Raw genomic sequence first — 12763 nt, 5'->3', positions numbered from 1 at the left:
CTCTGGCTAATGTGCTAAAGGGTGGGTTTAAAAATTATCAAGCAAATGATTCAAGCTAGGCACCAAATTCATAGAGCCCTGTAAATATATGTGTTCCTTATATGGTTCTATAAACTTTCATAAGTAGAATTTAACAAATCTCATAGAAAAAGCAAAGCACCTTGAGTGAAGTGTAAGAGTACATCTGATTCAATGATTACCATTGGCATTCTGAAAGAGACTGGTATTGTAGCAAGTCTCTTTTTTATGTAGTAGACTAACAGTAATACCTTCATCAATTGTCACTTTTCTAGTAGTTACGAAATCCATAAGGATAATTTTGATACAATTGGATATAAACTGTAAATATAAGAGGGGGGTTGGCTACTCCAAAATGATTAATTGATTATCATGTGCCTTGTTTATTTCTTTTAGGATTGAATAAAAGATTTTGATCCAAGGCCATTGAAAAGGTGGAAAACGAAGTGGGTAAATATGAGAGGAAAGAATAATTTTTAGCTATCTAATATATATACATGAAAGCTAAGGACTAAAAAGTTGACGCTTATTAATTAGTAATTCTTAGGGATCATCATCACTTTGTTTTCTGGCCACGACCTAAAAATGATTGATTAAGGAGACAAGTGAAGAAGGTAGATCTAATAAAAGTTTAAATTATGGGGGATTAATGGAGTTTTAATTTGTGCGAATTATTTATTTTGTTATTTTAATTACATAATTTAATATGTATTTTTCTATATTATTATAAAATTTTGGTAATGATAAAATTTTTAATTAATTATGATTTTATTTCAAGTATTAAATAAGTTTAATAAACTATTTTTTATCATTTTTAAAATTATTTGACATAAATCAATAAAATAATAAACAAAATAAAGAAAAAACATGTCATTTAATGATTTTTGAAGTGCCATTAGTCAAATTCTTAAATGCTGAATATAATAGATGTTTTCAAAATTAAATGTTTAGAACTTTTAAATAACTTTTTAGTGAATATATATATATATATATATATATATATATATATATATATATATATATATATATAATTTAACTAAAAACTTAATTAAAAAATGATAAATTTTAGAGATATAAGCAGAATTTTATAATGCATGAAATTACAAACCTAAAAATTTTAAAATTCTAAAAAAAAAAATAAAACCTTAGATAATTATTATTTTTTTAGGAGTTAAGATTATAATATTTGAAATTAAAAAAAGTTTAGATAAAAAGTTGATATTTAATATGGTAAGCTATTTTTTATTTAAAAATTACAAAAATAAATATAAAATTTTTTAAACATTGGTATAGTCTTGTAAAACTATTTGTAAGGTTATATGTGTGTGTGTGTATATATATATATATATATATATATATATATATATATATATATATATATATATATATATATATATATATATATATATATTCTACAATAAAATTACTTTTTAGATTGCTAAAGTTGAAGAAAAAAATCATAAAATTGGCTAGCGCATGTAATTCCAGCATCTATATCAAGGGGAAACTGAATGGAAAATTCTGGTTGGACAATTAAGCAATCAAGATTATTAGCAACAAAATTGACTGTGTTTTGGGAAATCTACGTACATTTATAGGAATATTTTACGAAAGCTGAAGAGTTGATGCTGGGAAATTTGTTGTTGCACTACCAAGACTGAATTTTTATAGTTCATTTCTCTGGATGCAAGTAAGTCTCCAAGTGCAGGAAATTCACTCCATTCATTAAGCCCTGATGTTTGAGAAGAATTTATGCCGTGAAGTCTCTCAACTATACTCAAGTCACCTTCATTTTTCATTGAACGGATCAGTGATGTAGTATGGCCTTCATCTTGCACCTCCTCCTCTATGTATCTCACACGTTTATGTACATTATCATTTGGCTTAACATCCTTTAATGCTTCAGAATCAAGCATTTTATCCCAGTCTAACTCACCATTATCATTATTGGAAATTAGCCGTAGCACTGTTAGATTAATATGCTTTGAGTTCTTTGCCATCCGTATGGCTAATGTCAATGCTTCTCTATCATCTTTACCTCCTTAAAAAAAAACATATATACATTACGTGATGATTGGGATAATCAATGAGTATCCCTACAGAACAAGGGGCTCTTTCAAGAACATTGCAATTCAGGATACTTTTAGTATTGTCTTTCTGTTCTATAGATCCATCCGAGCTCCGTTTTATGTGAAATGGGAGCAATATGAAGGACGTTTGTTTGTTCAATGCTATAGTGCAAATGTCTTCATGCATTAACATGGGCGGAGATATTGCTGTCAAAATATTTGCCATCACAGAACCATGATTTTGATTTTGAAAATGAGTGAAAGAAATTATGACATTGTCGGAAAAAGAACACTTAGCACTGTTCATCTGCGACTGATGGGAAATAAACATTGGAGAGGATCGACCAACCAGCTCAACAAGGTGTAAGACACCAAGATGGATAGGGCTTTCTTGCTTTGGACGATAAGTATCAAGGAGGTTAATGATGCTGCTTATGTTATTTGCCGTATAAAACACATGCAAGTATTCTCAACTCTTCATTTTCTTTGGTATGAATAATGTTTCTTCTATGGTAGATCGCATATTTTCTTGAAGGATCATAGATGACTTTCACTGCTAGCATCGGCATCCCAACGGAAGTGAATAATGCTGTGAATGGAACTGCGAGAAAGAAATCTTTTGAGATGACTTAACGTCAACCAATTAAGAAAGAAAAATATTAATTAATTAGCAACTTCAATTAATCAAATCGATGCATTGATGTGGTCTTTATAAAACTATACAGTTACCTCAGAATCTTGACTCGGTATAGCCAGCAAGCTCGACGATCCCTTTAGAACTCAAGATAGAGCGATTGAGAAAGCATCATTTGGAGGCATCTTGCAAGACAATTAATGTAGGTAGTGAGGAAGCAGCCACTTTGGCTACCAAAACAGCGAGAACAATGATAATGCTTGCTATTAAAACCTTTTCACTGATGTCTCATCTACCTTCATCACAACTGTAGATACAAAAAATGGCAAGAGAACTTTTGAAAGAAACCCATCAAACTTATCTGTAACACCCCTGATTTTATATATTATTATTGGGCTTCGTGTAGGTATCCTCAATTCGCGGAAATTCGACAGTTGACTGGGTCTGTGAAATTCCGGCCCGACAGACCCGTTACCGGAAAAGTCTTCGAATTGGATCGAGGTTTTGGCTACCCCACCATTGTCAGGCATCCCGAGCGCGTTCCCGAAGTCGGAATCGGCAAAGGTAAACCCGAACCTTGCTTTTTCGTAATTTTCTAGTGCTTAAATAGGATTAAAAATCCATAAAATATTCGTGGTAGCTTAGAAAATTACGATTCTTTTTGCAATAGCTTAGTAATATTTCTAAGGACCGCAAGCGAGTTTTATAATTTTTAGAGCTTATTTGAGCAGTTTTTGCAAAAATGATCAATTATAATGACTAAATTGAAATTTTACATATTGTGATGAATGATTGATTTGATGGGCCCAGGAGGGGCTGTGTGATGTGATTGAGTTGTGGATATATGGATTGTGGATATAGAAGTGTGTTTTGAGCCCTTTTGCAGGTTGGGTAGGTCCTAGGTATAGGGGAGACTCTGCCGGATTTTCGGCACGACTTAGGACGTATTGGGTCTTTTCTTGATTTGTATTGAGTCATTTGTATTAAATAATTGTAATATAATTGTCAGGTGAGCCGGGACAGCCTTCTTCCTCCGCCCAGCCGCCACAGTGATTGCCGTCAAGTCTGTGAGTAAAATATTAATTTTAATTGTAATTTCACTATTATTATATGTTCAAGCATGCCCATGCATCACTTATATGCATATATTTATGTAGTTAAACTCTAGGCACGATTTATGTTGCATTCATAACTGTTGATGTGCCATGGATGTTGTTGTGGTAATTTGGAGCAGTGTGCGTGCGTTGGCGTGTGTGTGATGTGGTGTGGACTATGGACAGGACGGGGTAGTCACGGCTTGAGTAATTCGCTGGGACCCGATCCTTCGAGGGGTAGTCACGGCTTGAGTAATTCGCTGGGACCCTCGATTTGGTTATTAAGTGGAAGTCCGAGCTTGAGTAATTCGCTGGCACCAGGTTGGATTTAAGAGAGCTGTATAGGGGATCAGCTCCCATATGTTATGATTGATACTACAGGGTGTGTGAGTGCTCCAAATTACCTTCTTGATATTATGATGTGAAAATATTGTTGCTGTTGCATTTCACTCCACAGGTTGCATTAGTACTAGATAGTTATAGAGATTATGGTTAAAATTGATATTTTACTCTCTGAGTCGAACGCTCACTCCTGTTCAATATTTTTTTTCAGGCTACAGGAGGATTTTATTGTGGTTAACCTGCTTTTCTCCTTTGCAGGTTGTTTATCAATAGTTTTGTAATTTTATTTACTCCTAGAATTTCCGCATGTGTTAGAAATGTTTATTTGATTTGGGTCTGTAAATTAAATTATTATTTTGGGACCTGTATGATACGGTGTCCGCAAGTGCACGGGTCACAGTAGTATAGTTTTTAAAAATTGATATCGATCCCACAGGGAATTGTGCTTAAATTGGAAATAAAAGTATAAGCAAATTAGAATGACAAAAATTAAAAGATATTAAAAATAAAATCTAAAAATTAAAATTAAGACAAAAATTAAAGATGTAAAATGAAATTTGGAATTAAAATTGGTATTTGAGGAATTAAAACTAGATCAATCAATTAACTAAAATTAATTAAACTAGATTACCCAAAAAATTAATTTGAAATATCTATTTATGAAATTGAGAGAAATTAAATCTAAATTCAATAAAAATAAAAATAAAGTGATTATAGAAATTGGATTTAAATTGGATTTAAATTTAAATTGCTATTTATGAGGTTTGGAGGATTTATATCTAATTTCAATGAAAAATAAATTGATTCTAGAGATTGGATTTTCAATATTGTTTGCATGTGGTTTTTCCCTAATTTAGCCAAACACATGAGAATTGCAATTTTGAGGGAAATCAATTCTTAAATTTTTGAAACCTTTTTCAAGCATCTCACAATTGGTTTTCATTAAATCAAACCCTGTTTTCACGGTATTTCAAATCTAACAAAAACCCAATTAATGCTCTAATTGATTTTTGGAAAGTTCCCCTTAATCTTCTTAGCTTATTTCTAACACCAAGAAAATAAAGTTTATTGCAAGATTATCCATCCCCAATATTCACTTTTCAGTCCATCTATTAAGGATTAAAACTTAACTTAATGAGGGCCCATTCATCAAGCAAGGAAATAAGCACACAAGCAATAAATCAAAATATAACAATCTTCATTTAAATGGCTAAATCAGTTCAAAACCACAAAACAAATCAATATTTACAAACCCATCTCTAGAATCTCAATCAACTACTCACAAATCATTGTTTAAAGACAAACCCAAATGAAGAAATGAAGAAATAATGGAAATGTAAGCTAAAAGGGGTAGAAAAACCCAGCAAATTTGCAGCAGGATCTCTGCAGAAAAGTGCAGAAACTTGATCCTTGCTGCTGCTGGAAGAAGATGCAGAAGATGCTCCTCCCTTTCCCTCTTTCTATCTTTCTAAAAATGCCTCCCTTGCTCTCTATGCTCTCTATATCCCAAGAAAGTGATAAAATGGGTCTTTATATAGGCTAAGGGATTGTTCTAGAATGGGTAAAAGGGGGAAGGATCTAGAAAAAGTGAGGTAAAAAGGCTGGAGTAACGGAAATGCCACGTCAAAAAATTTTCCAGTAAAAACGACATAAGCCGAGTCAGTTGTGTCGCGGGTTGTGTCGCTCTCGGCCATTTTTTTTCTCAACTTCAAAATTTTTTTTTTTTTTTTTGCAATTCGATTTTAATCTCCTCCAAATGGCTACTCTGATCAAAATACATCAAATTTCTCCAGATTTAACCTACAAAACAAATAAATTCCAAAAATTAAACTAAGAAATGTGAAAATTGTAAAATTGACTAAATATATACTAATATCTAAAATAATAGCTATGAATAAGGGTAAATTATGTGCAAAAATTACTCCTAAATGATGATATAAAATGCATGCATCAAATTCCCCCATACTCAAACTCTTGCTTGTCCTCAAGCAAAATTTCATTAAAACTCATTTGGAAGGGAATAGAATCAGTCTTTGAAAACACAAAATTCACTAATCCAAACCACCAACTTACCTCTAGCCACCAACATTCCAAATTCCCACCAGCAAAAGCACAAAGAATGAAGCAAGCACTCTCAACTATTACAGAATAGCTAAGAATTAACCAATCAACCCAAACAACAAATACCAACCAACTACAAGAGTCAATTGTGCCAAAACAAACCTAAATGAAATAGATAGCCAATGTGTCTCAAATAGATGGTGAGTAATGTATGGAAGATTATATTGCCAAACCCATATGCAAGCATAAAAGATCTAACTCTACTAATGTAACAAGCATTTTTCAAAGAATCATTAGGTCTTTTTAAGGGTTGTAATGGGGTCTAATAGGGTAAAATTGTGGTTAACAAAGAAAGGGAATAAGGTAAACAAAATATGAGAATAATATTAATCATGAAACTCAAAGTGCATCCAATATTTTTTTTTTTTTTTTTTTTTATATATCAAGAGGAAAGAAATTCACAATGAATCTCAAGTGCTATCACAATGATTATACAAAGGGACTATTTTTTTATGCTTATTTTATTTTATTTTGATTTTGTATGTGTCCCTATTTCATGTCACACCCAAAATTACCTTTGGGATATTTTGGTGACCTTTTCAACTTTTGACAATTACTCTAGCACTTTTCAAGATGTTTCAATCCTCCGAGATTTTTTTTTTTTTTTTTTTTTATTATTATTTTATTATTATTATTATTTTTTTTTTTTTTTATATCATTATCATTTTTTTATGCACTTAATTGCTAAAATACTATTCTCATAGATAGGTGGTAGTGTTTAGGTTTAATGGCTAGGTAAATGATTTGGGTTCCAAAGAAATTAGGAGATTAAGGTTCAAGGGGGTTTGCAAGGGTTAAAATGAAATTGAGGTAGGTTAAGGCTAAATGTGAGGTTTAAAATATGAAGGAATGCCTAAATCATATTCTTATCAAATGCAAGTTAAAAATTTCGCTTTGAAAGATTTAAGATGCTTGTTCTAGGAATGGTGAGACGACAATGACCATTTTCTTCCTTAAAGGCTTATCCAGACACTCAAAACTCAAAATAACTAACTAGCCTTTGCAGACCTAAATTGATATATTAATTTTCAGCTATTAAGTAAGAGAAAGAATAATGCTTAAGACTTTGTACCCAGCTGGAACTTTCATTCCACTAACCATCTAAAGGCAAGCTGGATTGCTTGAATAAGTGGCTTATGGAATTCAAAGACTGGTTTAAAAATTCAAAAATTTTAAATGAGTGAATGATATGCATGAGTGTAAATGTATAGTCAACCTAATTGCAACTAAGTATGCGTAACTAAGTATATGAGGCTATATGCAAGTGTATATACGTAGTAATGAATGTGTCACTATATGCAAATGAAAAAGGAAAAATAATTTTTGCAAAAAATTTACCCTCTCCCCCATACTCAGAATGAACATTGTCCTCAATGTTAGAAGAGTGCATGGAATGGGATAATGTGCAGAAAATGGGTAGATCATATGTGCATAAAGAATTATTACCCTGTTGCATAAGCGATAGCACAACTTGTGTTGACAGTGACACAAGCTGAGATGAGAATTATTACCTCATTGAAGTGCAACCAATTTAATTAGATAAAATTTGGACAGCTGCTGCACTCATTGCAAAAGAAACAGTGCAATGGAATCCATTAATTAAATCGATTAATCTAAAAATTTTTTAATTGGGAATTTAAGCTCAAAAATATAGGCTTAAAGTGTAAATCCGTAGTATCACATAAAAGCAAGTGAGCAATGTACTAAAAATATAAAAGAAAAATGTATTTTATGAGGAACTAAAAAAAACTGAATAAGTAAATGGTTCAAGTAAAATAAAAACAACACAAGCAAAATAAGTTCAAAATATGAAGTAATTAAGCAATGAAATTAAAGACATGAAATGTTTTTTTTTTTTTTTTTTTTTTTTTTTTTTTTTATGCTCATTTGCTTGCAATGCATTGTATCCCATCTGCACAAGGAAATTAGAACAATGTTAAACTCTGAATAAGGAGTATATAAAAAAAAACTTAAAACAAATGAAAGAAAAATTGGGAGTTATGCACAAAAATGCTAAGTTTAGGTCTTTAGCTTGACCATACTTACTCAAAATTTCATGGAGAATGAGAAAGATAGCAAGTTGCTATTTTCTCAATTGGCTCACCGGCTAAATAATGCCTCAACCTTTGTCCATTTACCTTGAAATTACCAGATTTTTCACCAAAAATTTCCACAGCACCATGAGGTAAAACTTTCACAATTTTGAATGGACCTGACCACCTTGATTTTAATTTTCCTGGAAAAAATTTTAACCTTGAATTGAATAAGAGAACCAAATCTCCTTCTTTTAAGTCCTTTTTCTTGATATGCTTATCATGCCATTTTTTAGTTCTTTCTTTATAGATCCTAGCATTTTCATAAGCATCAAGTCTCAATTCTTCTAATTCATCAAGTTGCAAAAGTCTTTTATGTCCAAAGACTTGCAAATCAAAATTGATTGCTCTAATGGCCCAATAAGCTTTGTGTTCTAATTCTACGGGCAAATGGCATGATTTCCCAAAACTAACCTATAAGGTGTAGTTCCTATGGGGTTTTAAATGCTGTTCTATATGCCCAAAGAGTGTCATCTAATTTAAGGGACCAATCTTTTACGGACTTATTGTGATTTTCTCCAAGATTTGCTTGATTTCTCTATTTGTGATTTCTACTTGGCCATTTGTTTGAGGGTGATATGGTGTGGCAATCCTATGCTTTACCCCATATTTTCTCATCAACTTTTCAAATTGGTGGTTGCAAAAATGGCTACCACCATCACTGATTATGGCACGTGGGGCACCAAACCTGGTCAAAACAAATTTTTTCAGAAATTTTACCACAACTTTTGCATCATTGGTAGGTGTAGCTATAGCTTCTACCCATTTAGATACATAGTCCACCCCTACCAAGATATATTTATTCCCATATGAAGATGGAAATGGCCCCATGAAATCAATTCCCCACACATCAAATAATTCAACTTCTAATATGGACTGTTGGGGCATCTCATCTCTCTTGGAAATGTTGCCTACCCTTTGGCACCTATCACACTTGCTTACAAAGTCTCTCACATGTTTAAACATTTTAGGCCAATAAAAACCTGATGTCAAGACTTTTTCAACAGTTTTTGAGACACTAAAATGACCACCATATTCAGAGGAATGACAATGGTAAATAACATCATGCATTTCTTCCTCTGGTATACATCTTCTAATTATTCCATCATTGCATCTCCTAAACAAAAGCGGTTCTTCCCAAGAATAAAATTTAACATCATGCAAGAATCTTTTCTTTTGCTGCCAAGATAAATCGGGTGGCAAGACACCACAAGACAAGAAATTCACAATATCAGCAAACCATGGAAGTGCAAAATTCAACACATACAATTGCTCATTCATGAAAAATTCATCAATTGGCACAATTTCATCATCTTTATTTTCGGTTTTATCCTAGAAAGGTGATCACCACCACATTCTCAACACCCTTTTTATCTCTTATTTCCAAATCAAATTCTTGAAGTAATAAAATCCATCTAATCAACCTAGATTTAGCTTCTTTCTTGCTCATTAAGTACTTTATTGCTGCATGATCAGTGAAAACAATTACCTTTGAGTTGACCAAATAAGAACGAAATTTATTGAGTGCAAATACTACCGCAAGGAACTCCTTTTCAGTTGTGGCGTAATTGACTTGAGCTTCATCAAGGGTTCGGCTTGCATAGTAAATGGCATAAGGTTTTCTATCTTTTCGCCAAGGGCGGCTCAACAAAGAAACTCACTTGCAGCACACATAATTTCGAATGGCAAAGTCCAATCTGGGGGTTGCATGATAGGAGCTGTTGTTAATGCCGTCTTTAACCTACAAAAAGCAACCATACAATCTTGATTAAAATCAAATTTAACATCATGATTCAAAAGATTTGTTAAGGGTTTAGCAAGTTTAGAAAAATCCTGAATAAATCGCCAGAAACCCAAAGATGTCCAAGGAAACTCCACTCCTTTGTGATGGTTGGAGGGGCATTTTTCAATAATTTCTATTTTGGCTCTATCCACTTCAATTCCCCTTTTTGAGATTAAATGCCCTAAAACGATTCCCTCTTGGACCATAAAGTGGCATTTCTCCCAATTCAACACCAAATCATTATCAGCACATCTCTAAGGTTGGAAGGAAGAGGTTTAAGATCTACCTTTGGGGCATCCTCTACCTTTAATGATGGTGGTTTGATCTCCAAATTTTGCACTCCTTCAAGTTGAAAAATTGTGGCTTCAGGATGTGGTGGAGAGCTTTCCAAGTATTGCGCAAAAATAGCCATGTTATCATCATCAATGCTCCCACCATGGACTAAGCAATTTTCAAGTGGGTCTTGTGGATAGCTTTTTCTGAAATGCTCTTGAACAATCTCATCAATAATGTCTACCCGCAAACAAGACTCAACTTCTTCATGTTTTCTTTTCATGGCTGGATTGATGTTGAATATCATTTGATCATCTCCCACTCTAAGTGTCAATTGCTCACCCTTTACATCAATTAATGCACCAGCTGTTGCCAAAAAGGGTCTTCCCAATAAGATAGGAACTTTTGTGTCTTCTTCCATATCCAAAATGACAAAGTCCACCGGAATGTAAAATTTTCCAACCTTGATGGGCACATTTTCAAGAATGCCTTCCGGATACTTAATTGAACGGTCAGCCAATGAGAGATACATGTTTGTGGGCTTCAACTCTCCCATATTCAATTTTTCATATATTGAAAGAGGCATTAGGCTGACACTAGCTCCAAGGTCACATAAGGCATTTGCCACACAGTTATCACCAATATGACAAGGAATGGAAAACACACCCGGATCTTTGAGTTTGGGAGGTAACTTCTACGGATTATAGCACCGCATTGCTCTCCCAAATTGATGGTGTCATAATCTTCTAGCCTTCTCTTGTTGGAAAGAATCTCCTTCAAAAACTTGGCATAACTCGGCATTTGGGATAGTGCCTCAGTGAATGGCACATTGATATACAATTTTTTTAGCACTTCAAGGAACTTGCCAAATTGATTGTCTAGTTTGTGCTTGATGAATCTTTGAGGGTAGGGAAGGGTGGGTTTGTAAGGTTCAGGTGGGATGTATGGTTTCTCTCCATCATCTTGCTCACTTTTGCTTTCTTCTTCTTTTTCATTTTTCTTGCTCTCAACTGAATTTTCTTCTTTTGTGCTTTCTTTTTCTTCTCTCTTGTTTTCACTCTCTTGACCTACTTTCTTACCACTTCTCAAGGTCACCAACTTACATTGTTCATGAGGGTTTTGTGGTTGGCTAGGTAGTTTCCCATAGGAATTGCTTCCTGATGAGCTTGCTTGTTGCGCCAATTGAGTCTCCAACATGCGGTTGTGGACTTGTAATTGATCCATGGTTTGTCTCATGTGTTGCATTTCTTCCTCCAATTTGCTATTCATCTTGCTTTGTTCAGCAAAAAATTTCTCCATCATGTTCTCCAAGGATGGCTTCGGTTCATGGGATGGAAGGGATTGTTGTGCTCTTGCTTGATATCCAGGTGGTGGCTGCCTTGTGGGCTGAAATTGAGGCTGAAATTGAGGCTTGTTCTGCATAAAGCTGCTGGTTATGAGCATAATTTGAGCTTTGGCCTTGTTGAGCAAAAGTTGCTTGTGGTCTCCATGTTGAGTTGTTCATATTAGAATAAGAATTTCCCATAGGTTTTGTTGATAACCTCCTGCATAAGCAGCTTGCTCTTGCAAATAATCATCACCATAAGAAGAATAATTAACTCCACAACTTTGAGTTCCATTTGTGAAGGCAACTTGTTGCATAGTTGTAGGAGTTGAGGTTGTTGCCTTTGTGCAAAAATCACTAAGAAGCTGAGTCAACTGATCAAATTTTGCATTCATGTAGTTAACTGAGTCAAGTTCATAGATCCCAGCTTTCTTTGGCTCAAGTGCTCTAGGATTTCCCCATAAATGGGTATTATGAGCAATCTTCTCTAATAGATCATAGCATTCTTCACTTGTCATTCTCATGAAGTCTCCTCCTTGTGAATCAATTGTGTTTCTTATGGTGAGTAACTCAGTGTAGAAATTCTCAACAATCATCCATTTGGGTATTTCATGATGAGGACATTGCCTTTCAAGCTCCTTAAATCTCATCCAAGATTCATACAAAGTTTCATCATCTCTTGGTTTAAAAGCTACCATCAAATTCCTCAAATGAGTAGTTTTCCTGTGGGAAAAATTGAGATAGAAAAGCTTGAGATATTTGCTCCCAAGTAGCTATAATAGCTTGTGGGAGTGAGTCATACCACTCCAATGCTGAATCCAAGAGAAAATGGAAATAATGTGAGCCGAATAACTTCATCGAAACTCGGGTTGTCTTTGTGTACCACATATCATCAAAAATTTCTTCAAATGAGAATGAGGATTTTCAAGTGGGCTACCTCCAAATTGTGAATTCTGAACCATTTGAATAAGACCAGTTTTTAATTCAAATTGATTAGCTCCAATAATAGGTC

At 33.7% G+C, this 12763-nt stretch overlaps 1 long non-coding RNA gene and 1 other non-coding gene across 2 annotated transcripts; one reads left to right on the top strand and one right to left on the bottom strand.

The window, feature by feature from the left end:
• Positions 1 to 5334: 5334 nt before the first annotated feature.
• On the bottom strand, positions 5335 to 6735 carry LOC131179331 (uncharacterized). The gene is made up of 2 exons (XR_009148356.1): positions 6080 to 6735; positions 5335 to 5957 (listed from the first exon to the last, which is right to left on the bottom strand). It is a non-coding gene; the product is annotated as an uncharacterized LOC131179331 (long non-coding RNA).
• A 5622-nt stretch (positions 6736 to 12357) lies between these two features.
• Positions 12358 to 12464, top strand: LOC131179657 (small nucleolar RNA R71). Its single transcript, XR_009148545.1, has one exon. It is a non-coding gene; the product is annotated as a small nucleolar RNA R71 (small nucleolar RNA).
• The last annotated feature ends 299 nt before the right edge of the window (positions 12465 to 12763 follow it).

Source organism: Hevea brasiliensis, chromosome 4 (assembly GCF_030052815.1).
Source record: "Hevea brasiliensis isolate MT/VB/25A 57/8 chromosome 4, ASM3005281v1, whole genome shotgun sequence".
Classification (NCBI taxonomy): Eukaryota; Viridiplantae; Streptophyta; class Magnoliopsida; order Malpighiales; family Euphorbiaceae; genus Hevea; species Hevea brasiliensis.
Note: the sequence above shows the minus strand (reverse complement) of the source record. Positions and strands in the feature narration are given on the sequence as shown.